Genomic DNA, 19,185 nt, shown 5'->3' on the forward strand with positions numbered 1-19,185 from the left:
ATGACAATAGAAAGGAAGACAGGCACAATGAGCTATGCATTAAATATAAATAGATAGTCTATATCCTATATGTTTTATATGCTACATTATAAAATAGATTTATTTGCAGACACTCACATCCACATACTCACACACCATCCTGCCTGATTCTCCAGGGGTCTATGTTCTGCATATGTTTTGTTTTGTTTTTTAACCTAGGGATGATGCTTATTTTTAAGCCTTGCTTAGTTTCCACAGATTGGAGCATGATTCCCACATGCAGTTTCTTGTTTGCCAACAAGCCCAGCTGCTGGGGGGCACTGAAGATCACCCAATTATAGAAAACCGTCTTGAATACCTTTTCATGTCTCCCTCTCCTACCCTGGAGGATCTTTTCCCACAATGCAATTCTAAGGACCTCTTTTATTTACAGGAAACATTTATTCCTTTATTACTTTTTTTTTTTTTTTTTTTTTAATTTCTAACTCATTGTGAAAGAATTTACCACAGTCCAGGTAAGGAAACCTTTTCAATTTGTCTCTGACGGACAGACTGGGAGCTAGGCTGAATCCCCTGATCAGATAAGAATAGACTTTTATTTTGAATTCCCTCTAAAGGAAGACAGGACACTTGCTTGGAAGAAAAAAAATAAAATAAAACCTCCAAAGTACTTTACAACGTTAGCCCAGGCTCCCGTATGCCAAGTCCCAGCCCATGATAAATTTTATTGCAATGTTATAAACTCCTGAAAAGAGGAACTTGGAAGAGAAGTGCTGACACAAGCCGCCAGAGCCGCGCCACTTAATCCTTGTGGACTCTGTGCTAACATCAGGACAGTCTAGGGCAAAAAGCAAAAAAAGTCCCACCCATTGGAGAGATTCTTTGATTTTCCTTTAAATTATTTTTAATAAAAAGAACGGGGAGTTTCATCAAAGAGAAATGAGCACTCTTGCAATCAGTACGCAATGGGTGCTGAGACTGCTGGCTTAAAGCTCAAAGAGTTACTCAGCCAAAAAATTCATCTCGCAAATAAAGTCAACATTTTTTTGGGGGGGTAGGAGGGTGGGGGAGATGATTATTCATGTAAATGACAGCTTTATGTACTGTAATTACAGTTGTTAATGAAGGCACAATTACTTTACCATACATTACCAGGATCAAAGTAAACCTCTCAAGAATCAGTTGTCAGCATATAGAGTCAATACAGAAATTAGACCAAAAGGAACTGGAAAATTTTGCTTAAACAATGCCCTAGAGGTTAAAGAAACAATGAGTTGAAGTTGCAGAGTGAGAGAATTAAAAAGACACACTAGAGGTCACTGTTGCTACTTGAGAGCTGAAGATGTACCCATATGTGTGTGTATATATATATATATATATATATATATATATATATATATATATATATATATATTTTTGGTAGCCTGTATGCATATCGGAAAATCCCTAAAATGATTAGTTACCTTCGTTAAATAAATTTTTAAAAATCCTTTATGGAATTTTTTTCTCTGATGGGTATGTGGACAGTTGGATATCCGAAGATGGAATTTAAAAAGAAATCTAATTTGGGACATTCCTTTCATGATCAGGGACATAACAAATGCTCCAGAAATCTTGCACTTACTTTGTGCATTTTGAAAAACACCTTTTATCTATACGTTCACCTGTATCCTAAAGCAAAAGTGACTGAGGACTCTTGACAGGTATGCCTCTAGCTAGGAGGAAACGATTCCATCTCTTAGCACTGTGCATAAATGTGAGATTGTAAAATGTGGACAATATATTTAGTCCCGTCTTTGAAACTGTATGAAGAAAGGGTCTCTAAGGTCTGGCAAGTCAGTGAAAAATCTTGGAACAGGCACAGAGAATTGTTTGTAAAATATTCCAACTCAACATACATAAAAAGGAACTTGTTTTAGGAAAACAACCAACATCCAGGTGGCCCATTGGAAACCTAATGCGTCTAACAGGAAGAACTTCCTTATTTGCCTAGTCGCAAGGTGTCCCCCACCAGGGCTTCAGAGGCTAATGTGGCATGATCGGTGCCCATTGCTCATGGAGGGGTAGGGGGTGGGGGATGGGCGCTGGTCCATTCTGGAAGTCCAAGGCCTGGCTCCTGGGAGGATAACTTAAGTATCCCAGTAACTTAAGTATTTTCTGCAGGTTTCATGGGCATGGGTAAAATAGATTTTGAATTTAGTGCTTTAATGGAGAATTCGATATTTTTATTAGCATTTTCCAAATCTCCTTCCACCTCTCACCCTGGAGGAGCTCAGGCACCTTCTTGACCTTTCTAAGCCGAATTATTCTCATTTCTAAGAAGGAGCTAATAATTTTTGCCTATCCAGGCAGGATTACATAAAATAATGGATGCAAAGTGCTCAGAGATCAGGGCCTGGCCAACAAGCATTCAGAAAATGTTGGTCGTCATCATCCTCCTTGTCATGGCAGGAGTTTATTGAACTCCTTTATACCTATTAAGGAAGGACAAAAGCTTTTATATCTACAAGCAGGTTTGAAGCAACAGCAACATACAATAAAATAACAGTTAAATTCAACAACTTGTTATCTGGGGGGGAAAATAGGTTTTCATTAACAGTTGTGTTTTTGTTTTCTACAGTTTTATGTATACAAACTCAAATTTGGATTTCAGGGAAAACTGAACTCTTTAGAATTATGACACAGAACTACCACCATAATTTTTTTTGGTTAAGAAAATTGTAAGCATTTTGTTAACCAAAAAATAGGCATTAAATATGTTTGGGTTTTTGGCAGTATAACTGTTTTTTGAAAATGAACTATATTCCACAGAATAGTTGGAGGAATGGGTTTGTCAAAGTCAGCTACACTTAAGAGCAGCTCCACAATTCTTAGAAGGTTGAAAACCAGTGCTCCCACTGGCTCTGGTTGCAATTATAATATGCAATGCATTTTGTTTTAAATGGAAGCTTGCAAATGAAATTTGGAAGCCAGCGTCATTTCCCTTCCTTTGCTCACTACAAACAGAGGATTTGTCAGCAGATAATAAAGAAAATAGCCAGGTACTAGTATGTGATTTGGGCAAATCTCTTTAGCGGTCAATCTGGTACACACACTCTTACACACGCATGTGCACACACTCTTAGTTCTTTAAATTCTTCTGCAAAACCATGTTGAGCAAAAAGTGGAGATTTGGCAATTCCTTGGTTGTCTTGTGTAATGGATATATTGATCAAATTGAGTGAATAATTGTTACCAAATTTTCTGATAAAGCAAAAATTGCTTCAATGTAGCCTTACTTAAGCAGCACTGCCCAGTTTAGGGTAAATGAAGAGTTTTTTCCTTACTCTTGGGTATTCTGTGAGAATTTGTAAAGAGCTTTGAGTACTTCAGCTGAAAAAAAATCCAGGAATTGAAAACATCATAGTTCTGTCTTCTCATCTTATTGTAATGGAAGTACTAGAATTGCTTTTTAGGCTAGATTAAAACATGCTTAAAGCCCCTTTTCTCAGCCACACTCTGGAACATTGCTTCTGAGTTGTGTTTGTTTTATGAACATTCTTGGATCAGCAAAGTAGGGGTTGGAAGAAATATAGCAAGATATTTACCACTTACAGAAAAAAATCCCAGGATCCTTCCCCAAATCCTCCCAAATGCTCCCAGAAGGATTAAAAAGAAAAAAAAAAATCCCCACTCACTGATCCTGCTTTGCCTGCCCGTAGACAGTTGTTTGAGGCAGGGTGTCTGTGGTGCAGGAGTAGGAGTGGGGGCATCTTGGATATGTTCATGTAACACAACAGGGAGACATTGCACGACTGGAACTGAAGATCTAGCAAGAAGTCTCGCCTGACGTCGCAGCAATGCTGTGAATGATTCGAGGACCTTTTTTTCCCTTTGTTGACACCAGTGTTGCCACATTAGGGACCCTTAACACTACAGATTGGCTTTAAAGGTAAATAGAATGTCTCAACTCAGCTGAAGAAACAGATGCAAAATAGTGGGGAAATAGGGAAGCAGGGAACAGGAGCGGGGAGCCCCTGGCTGAGGAATGGTGAGCAGGCCCAGAACGAAATGAGAGCGACCTAAAGGACTGAAGCATTGGCACCCATTGTCACTCTTTGCCTTGCTCCTTAATTTAGCAAGTGCCTTCCACTGGAGAATTTAGTGTTAAAAGGCCTCCCACCAAAGGAAGATGTTTGTCAGGTTGTCTAGAGGCCTGGATTCCTTATTTGGCACTGCCCCTTTCTGCTTCATGATTTTGAACAAGATACTTCTATCCAAACCTTAGAGCTTCTTCAGTGCAATGAGAAAAACGGACTCCAGTGTTCTGGTGTATCTTGTGATGTTGTGTGAGGTGTGAGGAATTGAGCTCCTGGGCCTCAAGCACACCTTTTCAGCTTACACCCTACAACAGAATCTTCTCCATCACTTCTCAGAATTCAGGACACTGATATTGTCGTCAGAATCACTTGGGAGCCTATTTAAAAAAAAAAAACTTTTTTATTGTGAAATATAGCATATATACAGAAAAGTGATAAATCTCAAAATATAGCTTCATGGGTAGTTATAGAGCAAATTTCAAAGTATAATGTGGGTTACAGTTCCACAATTTCAGGTATTTCCTTCTGGCTGTTCTAATACACTAGGGACTAAAAAGAAATACCAATGTAACGATTCAGTAGTCAAAATCATTTGTTAAATCCTAACTTCTCTGTTACAACTTTTCCCTTTCATTTGATCACTTTCTCAGTCTTCAAGGATATTTAGGCAATGACCATTCTAACTTCTTCATGTTGAAAATGAGTTTCAACATTATGGGGTAGGGGTCTGCAACTGGTTGATGTTCTGAGAGAGACTGGTACCTCTAAGTTGCAGGGCTTATCTGGCATAGGAACAATTTGGAGGTTTTAAGTTTCTGGAAAAAATAAACAATACATAATACTTTTATAGAGTCTTAGATTGAGTCTTGGGTTTCTTTAGGGTTTGCAGGAATACCATGGCAATTTGTAATATCTGAGGAGCCTATTTTTTTATGCAATTTTACTGAGATGTAATCACATAAAATACAATCATTCAAAGTGTACAATCAGTTGTTCACAGTATCTTCATGTAGTTGTGCTTTCATCACCACAATCAAACTTTGAACATTTTCATTACTCCAAAGAATAAAGTAAAAATTAAAATTAAAAAGTTCATCCAAAACCTCCCATTCCCCAGCTCCTCCCATTGTTCATTTACCTTTTTTAATACAGTTTAATTGAGATATATTCACACACCCTACAATCACCCAGTGTGCAATCAGTTATTCACAGCACCATCACACAGTTGTGTGATCATCACCAGAATCAATTTTTGAACCTTTTCCTTACTCCAAAATAAAAGCCAAAAAGAACACCTAAATCTTTCCATTCCCTCCATCCCACCCTATTCTTCATCAAATTTTTGTCCCCATTTTTCCACTCATCTGTTCATATACTGGATAAAGGGAGTGTGAGCCACAAGGTTTTCACAGTCACACGGTCACACTATGCAATCTGCATAGTTATACAATCATCTTCAAGAATCAAGGTCACTGGGTTGCAGCTTGACAGCCCCAGGTATTTCCCTCTAGTCATTCCAACACACCAAAGAGTAAACGATGATATCTATATAGCACATAAAAATACTCTCCAGAGTGACCCCTCAACTCTATTTGAAATCTCTCATCCACTGGAACCTACTTTGCTTCATCTCTCCTCTCCCTTCTGGTCAAGAAGATCCTCTCAATCCCACAGTGCTGGGTCCAGGCTTATTTCCAGGAGTCATTTCCTGTGTTGCCAGGGGGAGTCACACCCCTGGGAGTCACGTCCCACGTAGGGGAGAAGGCAGTGAGTTCACCTGCCGAGTTGGCTTAGTGAGAGAGGGCCACATCTGAGCAACAAAGAGGCTCTCTGTGGGGGACTCTTAGGCACAATTATAAGTGGGCTTAGCCTCTCCTTTGCAGCAACAAGCTTTACAGGGGAAAGCCCCTGATCAAGGGCTCAGCCCAGCGAATTGGCAGTCCTCAGTGTTTGCGGGAAAATCAGCAACAACCCAAGTAGGGAAGTCCAACACTTCCACATTTCTCCCCAGCTCCTCGTGAGGCCCTGCAAATACACTTATACTCTCTGCCCCTATCACTCTGGCATGTGTCAGGATTTCACCCCAGCCTGTACAAACTCACCAAATCCCACTTGCCATTCACTGCTCCCTGCACCTATGGTGTTCAAACAAACTGATCGTACAGTTAAATTATCTAGTGTGCTACAGAAAATATAGATCCTGCAGCAGATAAACATCTCCTCCTTTGGTCTCACACATAAGTTGTATTTTAAAACCCAGTCAGTATCATCCTTTACCCTGGGGCCTGATTTGCCTTAGTCCTTACTAGACCCTCTTCATTCATATCTTTAACTAAAGTCTGAATTCTTTTTCAGCTCTTTCAACAGTTGCCTTATGGGGTAATACTTACATTCATAGCTGCTGGGTTCTAGCTTGGGGAGCCTATTTTTAAAGATACAGTTCCCTGGGCCTTACCTAGCACCCACTGAATCAGAATCTCTGGGCATGGAAGCTAGGAATCTGTATATTGCAGATGGCTCCCTGGCTGTTTTCTTTTTCTTGGCTCATTATTGTGTGAGAAACATTGCCAGTGTATCACTAGCTCTTTGTCTTAAAAAAGGCTAAGCTCTTAGCTTCATACTGACCCCCTTTCAGTGGCTTGTGGGCTAAGCAGTACTGATTCCACTCTTATTAAAGGAAATAGAAGAGGACAATTTACCTCATAATTTACTCCACAAGCCTGATTTTGAGAGAGTGGGGTGAAGAATGTTGGGGTGGGGGGGACCAAGAAATTTTTTAAAAATTGAGTAGGACATAGGGACAGCCATCCTATAATGTGGCCATAGCTGCTGTAGTGTGGTTTCAGTCCTTCAGATAATCACACATTTCATTAGAAGCACAATCCTCATGACTAATGTGAAGCAATATTATAAGGTAGGTTGCTGTTGGGTTGTTGTTTTTTTCTTTAAGCTACTCTATAAGTTCTGAATAATTGCTTTGAAAGGATTATTTTTAAGTGGTAAGCTATCTTTTAGCTGCCATTGTCCTTGTGAATGACTAGAAACACAGAACTTTCTCCTCTCTTGCAATTATTAAAAATCCTTAATTAAGATGGAGACTCTATAATTATGTGTGCCAAAGAGAGAAGGAAGGCCCATCAAATTTTAAGTATCTAAATTGCTCATTTTATACTACTTGCTTTTTATACCATGTGTAAAATACAATATAATATAAAAAGAATAGAAATTTAAAATAAATATATATCCAGTTTCAGGAAAAAGCATATTGCACAAAAAAGGTCTTTGCATAAGTGCCCAATAAGTTAGGGTAAGGGGATATTTATGGTTCTGCAGATGACTTAATACTTACTGCACTAGGAATTCATCCATTCTTCCAACCAGCTGGAGAGGCATTTGAAACCAATAAAGCATATTTGTGTCCAAGCTGGGACTGAAGTCCAGGCCCCACATAGCAGACCTGAGACACGATGGCCCGGGGAGATTAACTGATGTCAAATGTAAACCACTTTTCAAAAGCATGTTATCTGGTCCACACCAGACTATCCATTTTGATAATCTCATTCCATTTTTCATTTTACTGTTGAAAGTAGAAATAGATTAATGAGAGTCCAAATCCCCCTAGAAAGAAAACCTTCCTTATAAGGCACGTCTAAAGAGAGATTTGGAAAAATTACTTACCATGCCTTTGTTTTGCCAAGTGAAGTAACATTTAGACAATTTATATTTGAAAAATTCCTAACCCAGGTCAGTATGGTCTACTAGATTAAATCTGGGGGGAACAAAAGAAGATGATGATGAAGAAGATGATAATAATAATGATGCATTTAGTTAAGTTGTAAACTTCACAGATCCTGTTTTGATTGTCTGTAAGATGAGGGTATTGGAGTCAACTCCTCTGGTTCATCCCAGATCCAACGAGGAAAAACTGGACCCAAATAGGATTTGCAAATGGGGTGCCACATAGAAGAAACATCTGTCTAAAGAGAGTTTAAAAGTTTCACCTCCTAACTATTCAAGATACATTCTTTCACGTACCCCAGAACATAAGAGAAAATTTTACAGAGACTGATAATCAGAATCCTGGAGTGGTCCGTGTTAGAACAGGAGTTTAGATGTCATCTTGTCACATTGGTCATGACCCATCATTTTATAGATGAAGAATCTGGAGCCTAAAAAGTTACTTTTCAAGATATCAAAAAGTTGCTTCTTTCCAGGTTCCCGTTAGTCCTTCAGTGCAGTGGGCAAATGGTATGCAGCAGCCTCGGGAGGAAATGCCAAGGTTTGAAAACTCTTTAACCACTCAAAGTTGCCACTGCAACTGAGAATCCAAGCTTTCAGCAAAGGAAGCCTCAGTTGGGTTGACTACAGGATTGCAAGGTGGGTCCTGCCTGTCACCTGCCCCCATGCCACGACAGTGCCGGGTTCCTGTCTGTGGAATCGGAAACCACAGCTCTAGACAGATCAGCCACATCACAGGAGTTCAGAGGAAAGAAAGTTTATTGCATTTTGGGGAGACACTAGATCAGATCTAGCTTCATTGTTTACCATAAATAATTGGGGCAGAGGCTCCATGGTGGAAGCGCTATTCCAAAACTGCGCCCCACTGGGTGAATTATGTCCTGTGCATCCTATTAGCTGTGTTCTTTCTTTCTTTATTTATTTCTTTTTTTTTTTTTTTTTTGGCATTCTGATGTTGGCATTTAGAACCATCAGCTGTCTGTCCCCTCCATTCCCACAGATTCCTTATTTGTTGCAGTCAGTTAAAGAACACGTAGCATCACCATGCATAGAAAACACGGTCTGCAGCCTTTCAGCCTTCAGAGCCCAGTTTTGGGGTGCATCCAGGCACACCACACAGTCTTAGCCAAGCACACATGAAGCAAGCCAGGGAAGCCCCTTCTGGGCCAGAAAGGGTGGGATATGAGGCTGAAAGCTGGCCTCAAAGCAAGGGCAGAGCCTCAAATAGCTCTGCCAAGGAGGGGCCCAGTGCTGTCCCAGGGTGAGGATTTTGCCCTACTGTTTAGTGAGTCGAGGTGTTGTGCACCTAAGGCTCTCCGCACTAAGCTGCCTCCCAGCAAATGCAAAACCACACTGTGACACAGATTCCCCGACAGAGGGAAATTAATTAAGACCCTGTGCTGACATTCCCTTCTGAGCTCATGCCACCCTCCAGATAGGGCCACCCATCACTCTGTGAGGGAGCAGACACAGCTGTGGGAGCTGTCTAGACCTGCTGTGATTAAGGACTCTGCTGCCTTAATGCCGAGTGTGTTTTCTTATGTCACTATTGTCTCCTAATTTTAACATGACTGAATTGTCAAAGGTTGTTTTTTTTTTTTTTTTTTTTTTTTTTTTTTTTTTTTTGCCTTGCCTCTGAATCGACATAAATCTCTCCTTTTCTGGTTCCCATTACATTCCATTGTGTGGACATGGACAGTCTTTTTTTTTTTTTTTTTTTTTTAGGGTTGTGTGTTTTCCATCTAATGCCACAGAACAGCTATACTGCAATACTGCATACACTTTTGTTTAGGCACTTTGAAAACATTTTAAAAATTAAAATGCCTCGTGTCAGTCACAGGCATGCGGTTCTGAAGATGTGGACGGAGTTGGGCATGTGGATTATGGAGTCCGAGGAAAAGGTCCCTGCAGTTATACTGCACGCTCCACGGCCACTTTTCAAAGTGAAACCTTTCTGCCATTAAAACGGCATTTTTATTTTGTCAAGACACTAAAAGCAATTAGAGGCCAGTGGTGATTGATCACTTGCCAATTTTCAATTTTTAAATCAAAGCTGCTCTGGAAACTCGTATGTGTGAGCTCCCCAAACATCCGCAGTCCCTCTATTTGCATTTTACATGCATTCAAAATCACTACTTTCTCCCTTTAAAAAAAAAAATGATTGAAGAAACATTTGCTCTCAAGTTGAAAAAACATTACACCCCAGAGCAATCTGTTACAGCTGAATGATGGTCCCCTGGATATAATGGTTCTTAATGAAACTTGTGAGGAATTCTCTTGTCTAAAAGCCTCAAGGGGTGGCAGGCGTGGAGGGGGTGGGGTCCTCACTCCAGCAATAACAACCCAGGCTTCAAGATATTCCCATCCTGAGAGGAGAGGCCCATCCATTGTTCTCCAGTTCTCAAAGTTTACTCCTTAATTATTTTCAATATTATCTCCTTATTAATTGCTTTGAATATTTCTCCCCTCCCTAAAATAAAAGGAAAAGCCAATTTCATACCAAAAATCCCACAGTGTTGCAAAAGGAGGACCATAGCAATCTACCAACATTAGAGACTGAGCCACTTGAGAATGAAAAGCTCAAAGCTTATCATTCTTAGTCATCGTTAAGATTATGTTTAAAGTTTTCGAGTGTGAGCACCAATTAAGTGGCCTAGATTCTAGCTACTTAATTAAGGGTCAAATTGTGGAATTTGCAGGAATGGTAAGAAATTAAATATTGGTCAGGTTGCATTGTCAAAGGGATCGCATGAGGAGTTGTTTCAATAAGGCATGTTTCTTAAGTACTTCATTTGCCCAAGCTAGAAATTTTAATTTCCATATGATTTTATTTCTCACATATAGTTATTTAGATAAGCTTTTGTATAACTATGCAGCCATTAAGAACAGTGTTCACAACCTACATTGGATACCTATGTTGTTCCTAAAGTCCGTGAAGGTGATTGGAGATACAAAGATAAATGAGATGGCCCTGCTTTCAAAGATTTAGAGTCTAGGGAAGGATACAAATATATAACAAAGAAATACCATACAGTGCAATACATATGCAAATTCACAATAAAATAAAAATAGCCTGGAGGAGGGAATGACTTTTTTTTTTTTCTGGAGAAGTCGAGGGAGAGATAAACCTAAGCAGGACCAAAAAACATGTATAGTAATATGCCAAAGTCACAAGAGGAAGATGATTTGTACACAGAGAAAATATTTTGAAGAGCATGGAAGAGTGAAAACCAGGCAGAAGGCAGGCATGGGGGCAATGTAAAACTTCCAGTAGTTCAGTGTTACCAGAGCACAGGCAAGGAATGGGTGAGCTAAGATTGGCCAGGCCATCAGGGGCTAAATCATCAAAAGGTTTTCATGAAACACTAAGAAACTTGGCTGTTATTTGGTGGGCAATGTGGACCCATGAAAAGGGTGTAAGCTTAAGAAAGACCACTCCAGTGGCATTTTGGAGGATGTGGTATGGATTTGAAGGGTGGAAGACTAGGATCAAGGAAATTATTGGCAAGGCCATTAAATGGTCCAGACAAGAGATACAATAGTCATAAGATCGATGATGACAATAGTCATAAGATCGATGATGGAAAGAAAGAAAGAAAGAAAGAGAAAGAAAGAAAGAAAGAAAGGGAAAGATATATACTGGTATTGCCCCAATTTTCATGTGAGGAAACAACTGAGCCCAGAGAGGTTAAATGACTCACCCAGTGTCACACAGCTATTCAATGTATAGACATATTTCAAAGGCAAGGGGTCTGGTTGCTTATCCAAATGATCTTAACCAGTTTCTATGTCTGGTTTATTTGGTTTCCAGATGAAGCATGTTTTCACATCCATAAGACCAGAACTAAACTCTTTCGATCATTATTGCTAATTATTATTGTCATTTTACGACCTGAAAATTCAAATCCATGGTCGTGTGATTCCCTGCAAACCCAGGAAAGCCTAAAATGATGAGATTGCAGTTGCCCAGTCTGGTGACTTTATATTGAAATCCAACTAAACTGCATGAATTGTCAAGGCTAAAACTAGGACTCTTATTTCTCGGTAACACCTGCCTCTCTCTATGCTGAAATATATTATAATTAGCTGTTCTTCCTGGGAGAGACTGTAAAACTGAATGCAATTAAACAAAAAGAGAGCGAGCAGATTTTACAGCAAAAAAAAAAGGGGGGGGGCTTGGAAAGCTGACTAGACAGATGCATACTCAAAGGTAAAAATTTCAGAGGTAAGGCAGACTTCCCTTACTGTGCACAAGCCTAGGACTCTGTATTCACTGGTGCTCCCAAAATGTTTTTGGTTGAATGAATTAGGACATTTACAGGGGAGACATTTTCTGGCTCTGGTTTAAAATTTGTTAACAAACAAGCCAGTGGAAGGATCCCTGGAGTGGCAAGTGTGGGTCTTTGAGGCTGGTGGAGGCTCCTCTGCTAGCTAAAGGTACATGGTGTGGGGCCAGTTACTTAGTTTCTCTTGGTCCAGCTTCTCCAGCTGTGAAAGGAGGGTGATGATACCTGCCTATTTTGCTCAGGAGATTTTGTGGGACTGAGGAAAACAAACAAATTGACTCTCAGTCAAGCTTGGCTAATAAAAAGCATATAATACAACTATTTGTAGAAATGTTTGTGAGTAGTTGCGGAAGAAATACTGGTCGCCTGAGAAAAATTCCAGAGGAACAGCTCATCGCTTAGTACCGTGACTCATCACTTTCTGCAAACTGGATGTAGGAACTGTCACCATCAAAAGGTAAGCCACAGGAAATCTCAGTTCAGTCAGAGAAAATTGAAAAAGGGTTGGCAGGGCATCAGAGATCACACTTCAATTGGAGAAAAAAATAATAGGGCAGATGTGTACTGCAAAACATGATAGCTGGACAAAACGGAACTTGGGGAGAGGAAATGGGAAAAAAAATTTTAAAGCTAAGCATTAGCCTCATGCTAGAACACACCAGCTTGGAGAAACTCCCAGTTTTATTGAACAGTGAAAGGCTGCTTTAATTTAGCAGTGTTTATTTTGAAAGATTTGCTACACCAGTACTCTTTTCAATACACCACATTTGCCGGTGCATTTTTGGCAGTACCTAGAGGCCCACTGTGGGCTGACAGATGTCCAGGTGTGGAAAAATATGAATACATGTTAGCCATTTATTTGCACTGTGGATTGATTTCTTTACACACACACACACCCCCACCACCAATTAAAATAGTAAACATTACTGTACTCAAAGCTTAGCTAAATAGTCCCCTGGACATGAGTGTTATAAATTAATAATTAGAAATTTAACTCCTTTCATTTACCTCTTTCTGACATCCCGCCTCTCAAATGCAAAGTCAGTTTGGAATCAGTATCAAAGAATTGTACAAGGAAACCTGATACTGAGTCTAACAAGCAGAAAAAAAGAGGAGAATTTTGAAAATTATCTTCCTAGGACAAACCGGATCCCTAATGCTCTATTTTTCCAAGTTAACGAACACTCGGTCCCTCTAGGTTCTCTGAACTAGGGTACTGACTTGTGTCTGGAGCAGGCCCTTCCTGGATGTCATGCCCTCACTAATGAAATCTGGACGTGAGCTCGTAAACGCGCCTGGTGAATGGTAGATGTCAGCCATTGCGTGATGGCCAATCATCAATCATCCATTGTCAGTTATTTCTGTCCCAGTGAGTAAGCCTTTATTTAAAGCAGAAAGTAAGAATGTTGCCAGACCACAGGAACAAGCCCTGAGCTGTTTGCAGGTGCTGCTATTCACAGCTGCCAATTAAACCCCTGACATTTCCACATTGGCCATGAGGTACAGCATATGCTTTTGACATACCCATTCTTAAAAAAAAAAATCATCAATCTCAGGTTATCAATACATGTGTCTTTCTTTTCCCATGGTTGCAACATGAGGCTTTTTAAAAATAGCTTATAGAAAGAGAGGAAAGAGAAACAGAAAACTCTAGTGAACTAAATTATTAAGATGCGCACATAGCATTCTTCCTTGTAGCTGGGCAAGTGGCCAGCACTTAAGATGTGCAGAGTCTTCTCTGATTCCTGGATCTACACAGTGATGTCTTCTTTCAGGGCTCTGACTTTTAAAAGTCTTTTTCCTACCTTTCTTTCTTGCACTTTGTCTTGAATTTTGATTCTCAGATGCTATGACTTTTTTCTTGTAATACAGTATTATTAAAACTGAATATTATGATTTTGATCGTGTACAAGGATCAATTTGATCATTCTCTTCCTTTCATCTAAGTACACATTGGGATTCACAAATGATTCTAGTTTATGAGTGTGCTTTGCATTTGAAGATTTTCATGAAATTTGCCAGAGACTTTTTATTTAGTTTTTGAATTTAAATACATGACAGGATGTGTTCTTAGGCATAGTTAACACAGTGTTTTTTACATACGCTTTCTTCCAGGGTGGAAGATAAAAGCATTTAACTCTTGGGGAATTACAGTTATTGTGGGTGTGTTCACCTGAAAATAAGCACAAAAAATATATAAAAACAATGAAAAAGATCTCCATGTACCATTCAGGAACATTTCCCCATTTTTAATTGATTTTCTGATTTTCCTGGGTCTATGTAGCTCTTGATAAGAAATAATTTGTGGTGGCAATCACAGCAATTTTAGCTAAATTATTCTTTCTGATCAGTCTTTACTAAAGGAAGACTTGTTCTATATGGCTTTCTATCATTTTACCAAGAATAGGATCAAAATCATCTGTGACTGAAAGCATGGTTCTTTGTTTTCTATGTTGAGCAATAGATTTTTTTACTAGACTACAACCCCCTTCTTTTTCATCTCCTGTCCGTCTGGCTGAGCTAAACAGAGTTACTTCCATGTTCTTTGAAATCTCTGATTCCCACTGATTTTAGGGACATCTGTTGGGAAAAACAAAGTTGGCAAAACCAGGATCTCTTTCACATAAACTTAGCTGATGACTCTAGCAGGTGACTTTTTTTTTTTCTTTCATGGTGATAATTGTTCGTAATTTTCTTGCTTCCTCTTTGAGAGAGGGTCAGCCAATTTCTATTTTTTAAAAAAGGAGAGAAAATTTAGTCCTGCTATCTATGTAACAAAAGGCTATTAAAAGAGTTATCTTTTAATAAAAATATACTTTTTCTCTTAAATTAATTTTGCCATAAAAGCTGCCTTATCAAATATAGAAAGCTGATCCAATAAGAACAGAAATTTCAACCTTTTATTAAGAACACATGTTTGCAATGAAGAACAGGCACTACACTGTCTTACAGCAGCCTTGGGCCCTTGGGCTATGCAAACACTTACCATTGAGTAGAGCTGAGAATGTTGTGCTGTGACATCAATTTTGGGCTTCTCCTTTGGCACCATGTCTGTCCATGTTTTGATATAAAGAATGAAAGGGAAGGGCTGGCCTTTCCTCTGTCTCTACTAGTACCATTTGGGCCGCTTATCTCACTGGAGCCCAGGTCTGCCATGTGCCTCTGGCTGTAGTATAAATGGTAATAGTGACAATGACAATGACAGTAACAATGATGATAACAACTACCATTAAGGAAGGCAGTCTTGTATAGTAGTTGAGTACCGATTCCATAGCCAGCATGACTAATTTGAGTAACATTCTGCCATTTACTCGTTGTACAACCCTGGTCAAGTTACTTAACCCTTTTATGCCTCAGTTTTTTCATTTGTAAAATGGGGATAGTAATAGCAGCTACCTCCTAGGTATCCCAGATGCTTAGAGCAGTGCCTGTCACATAATAAGTGCCCATGAGCATTAAATAAAATAAATGAGTGTTCGTAGGCACATATACATGAACTACCTCATTTAATTCTATATATTTTGGGAATATATATCGCTATTCCCGTTTCACGGGTGGGAAGACTGAGGCTTCAGAAGGTTAAGTAATTTTCCCAAGGCTGCCAGCCAGCAATTGGCCAAATTGAGATTTTAACCTGGTTTGGTGTGCCTTCAAGACCCTGCTCCTTCTACTTATCTCCCCAGGCTTATTCCTATCCTAGGCAGTCATTTCACCAATACAAACCACTGGTCAAAAGTGAAAAGACAAATTTAGAGACAGTATCAGAAGCATCAGGGAATGCGAGAATTCCAGAGCATAAGGGCACCAGGAACTTGTCTAGTGACAGGGGAAGATAAACATTTCCCAAGGTCAAAGGGCCCGTTAGTCACCACACATACTCCTCCTGAGCAGATGAATTCAACAGATATGTATGTCCTTCAACTTTCTGCACAAAGGACAGCAGCCTCGCGTGCAGCACTTTAGTAAGTAAGAGGATGCATTTTATGCAACATTGTCAAAGAAAGGCCCATGATAGCTTAGGAAAAGATGAGAAGATGCTAGTATTCTCCTGGTGATTGAAGGATTTAATAAACTCTGGGGCTTCTTACTCTCCTCTGTGTGGATTTCTTATGGCACAGACAAGGTGAGTGTGGGCTGTCCCATGGCTGGGTCTCATCAGCAAATTCACGTGTCCTGTGGTTGTTGTTATCGAGGGTAACTGGTATTGGTTTTGGCAATCTTAAGATGATGGTGTTATGGTTTGAATGTCTCCAAAACTGAAACACAAGGTCTTTCATTTCTTTTCTGCCTACTAAGATTATTTCAGCTCCACATATTCAAAGCTGGGTATTATGCAAGAAATTAATCATATCAGAGCAAAGTAGCTACTGAAAAATTGCCAAACACCATAAACATTGGTCAAAATGGAGTCCAACCATTTGCACAGAGAATAATTGAAACTATAGAGTCACTTGGGGTAACTAAGCAACTTTTCATTATGAATTATAAAGCTTTTCAAACATAAAATGATATCTGAGAGGAGTGCATTACTTAAAAGGTTTCGATAAGCAATGAAAGGAGCTTTAAAATATGCAGCAGGGATCAATCATCCAGCCATATAGCATTACTTATACTTTGTGGCATCAAATACATCCCTTGATAAACAATGTCCCATAACCTCTGAGCATTCCCATTATTTTCGTCAGCATCCAGACATAAGAAGTGACAAAAATGTCAGATGATGTTTTATTTACTAATATAAAACAAGTTCTCATGGAAGTTAGACATTCTCCTACAGTGGGGGTTTATGAAGCACACTTCCCAGCATCAAAAATGACTCACATTGTCCAAAGAAGATATGAAGCCAGTTATTCATGATGAATTTTAATTGGAATGTTACTTGCCATGGGCATGAATTGCTTTCATTTTGAAGATGACATATTCTGCTTCCATGGCTGAAGGACTGCTGAGTTGTGCTGAAAAAAGAAAAGTGGGCAGTTGAAACAGGCTTTTGACACCCAAATGGTAGAGATACCTTCAAGTTATCCGGTGTCATAGACAGAGGCCCACAGTGGAATATGCTGAAGCTTTCACTGTCATCACGTTGCTGGACACTTTTTTTATCAGTTGCATGAGGAATCAAACCCAGCATCCTGATGGGGATGCAGGCAGTTCTGCCTTCCTCTATCCTATGGAAGAAAGCCTAAAGAATGAAATGGGGGAGTCAGTTGGGAAAACAAGTTGGTGATAGGGAAGAGTTTCCTAGCTGGAATTAGCTGTAGAGTTCTAACAAGGTGCAGCAGTACAAGATATAAAACAGCAGCAATGAAAGATGGCTCATGGTTACAGAGGATCTTCCCCGGTTAAGAGAGGGCCTGGAATGTGGTCCATCAAGGCTGATTAACGCTTGGTAGATGGGAAAGGGAGGTAAGGAAAGGAATTTCAGGAAAATGGAGTTAAAGTGGTGGGGTACAGGGGGACTGGAAAGGTATTCAAGTGGAGTATGCAGACTGGATATATGGGAACACAGTTCAGAACCGTGTGTCCTTTGCAAAAAAGAAAATCACTTGCCAACCTTTATGTGATTCAGGAAATACTCTTGTTTAAATCAGGTTTAAACTAATGCGATGGGCATCCATGCCTTGCTTCTCAGGGTAAACCACCTTTCTTGATTGGGAGGAAAGCTCAGCTGCAGCTGGCCATTTCAAACTCAATATGAAAGCATCAATTTGCATCGTGGACTCTGGCCAGGCTGCTTTGTGGAGATGGTACAAAGCAGTTGATACTCTATAGATATACAAATTTATTACTTCAATTACCCAATTCAATTTTCCAGGATAGAGAGAAATATATGGAAATGTATCTCAAAAGGTCATTTAAAATTAGCCCAAATAACCTAGCAAGCCCTGCACACAGAACAGCACCTTACTTCACTTATAACTCTCCCTCTCCTGCATTTTTGCCTACATGATGTCCAGTGGCTCAACGCACCCAGCTGGAACCTCGTAAAGCAACAACCAAATTGCATTGCTCCCCCATCTCTCATGAATCTCTTCATAGCTTGCCAGATACGGTTCTTAGTACAGAACTGGGGTTTGCTCCTGTAAGTGAAAGGATCAGCTCTATTTGTGTTACTTTTTATAAATTAAATGGAAGTTATTTTAATTGTAGCTCTCCCTTTTACACTGGCCCACCATGTATGTTTTTGATTAGTTGTATTTATTGTATTTTCTGTAAACTCATGGGTTATTCTCCATGCAAATATCCACATACATAATATCTCTCACACAAACACACAAAAGTACATGTGGACTCTCCGCGCTCTTAAAATCCTTTCAGATTGCTTGGATGATCTTCATTACATGTTTTTAACTTACCTAACGGCAAACCTCACTTCATTCTACACTAGTCTAATTAATTTGACAGGACTGGAAACTTGTTCTTCCTGTTCACACTTATTATTCATCTCTTCAGAATGCCCTGTAGGGAGGACGAAGCACAATGAAGCAGTATTTACTAAATGCTTCAATGCTAAATGCCCTTTTAGGCTGACTCCACACAATGTGGGCAATGAGAAGAACTGACTTTAGGGAAACCCAAGAAAAAAATGACGTTTTCTAGAACATCATCTATGTAAACAAGAACAGCAAGTCTTGAAGAAGAAAACTATGTCCATTTTTTTCCATGCAGTTTTGCAGTGGGCTTTGGGGACTCCCAATTTATCTCTACTGTATCTGAAATCTTGGCTAAGGAAAATAACAAAGGGGTCATATTTTGCAAGATAAGCCCTCAGTCTGCAGTGGCAAATGTGAAGATAATTTCAGGTTTTTTTAAGCTCTGCAAACATAACCCAAAACAGCAGATATTTCACGAAGGAGTGGATCAAAATGCAGAAATGATAACGCAACTGGGGGGAAGTTTCTGTTTGTTTGTTTGTTTGTTTGTTTGTTTGTTTTGGTTAACTTTGAAAAGTTCCTCAGAGAGCAAACTTTTGATAGGGGACAAAGAAGATTCTTAAAAGGTTGGTACAGGTGGGTAATTAAAAAAATGAGAGTGAATTTATCTGCATACGTTATTTAAATACCTAAAGCATTTCTCTGCTTTAATGATAAATTACGATCGGT

This window comes from Choloepus didactylus, chromosome 17 (genome assembly GCF_015220235.1).
Source record: "Choloepus didactylus isolate mChoDid1 chromosome 17, mChoDid1.pri, whole genome shotgun sequence".
NCBI classification, from domain to species: Eukaryota; Metazoa; Chordata; class Mammalia; order Pilosa; family Megalonychidae; genus Choloepus; species Choloepus didactylus.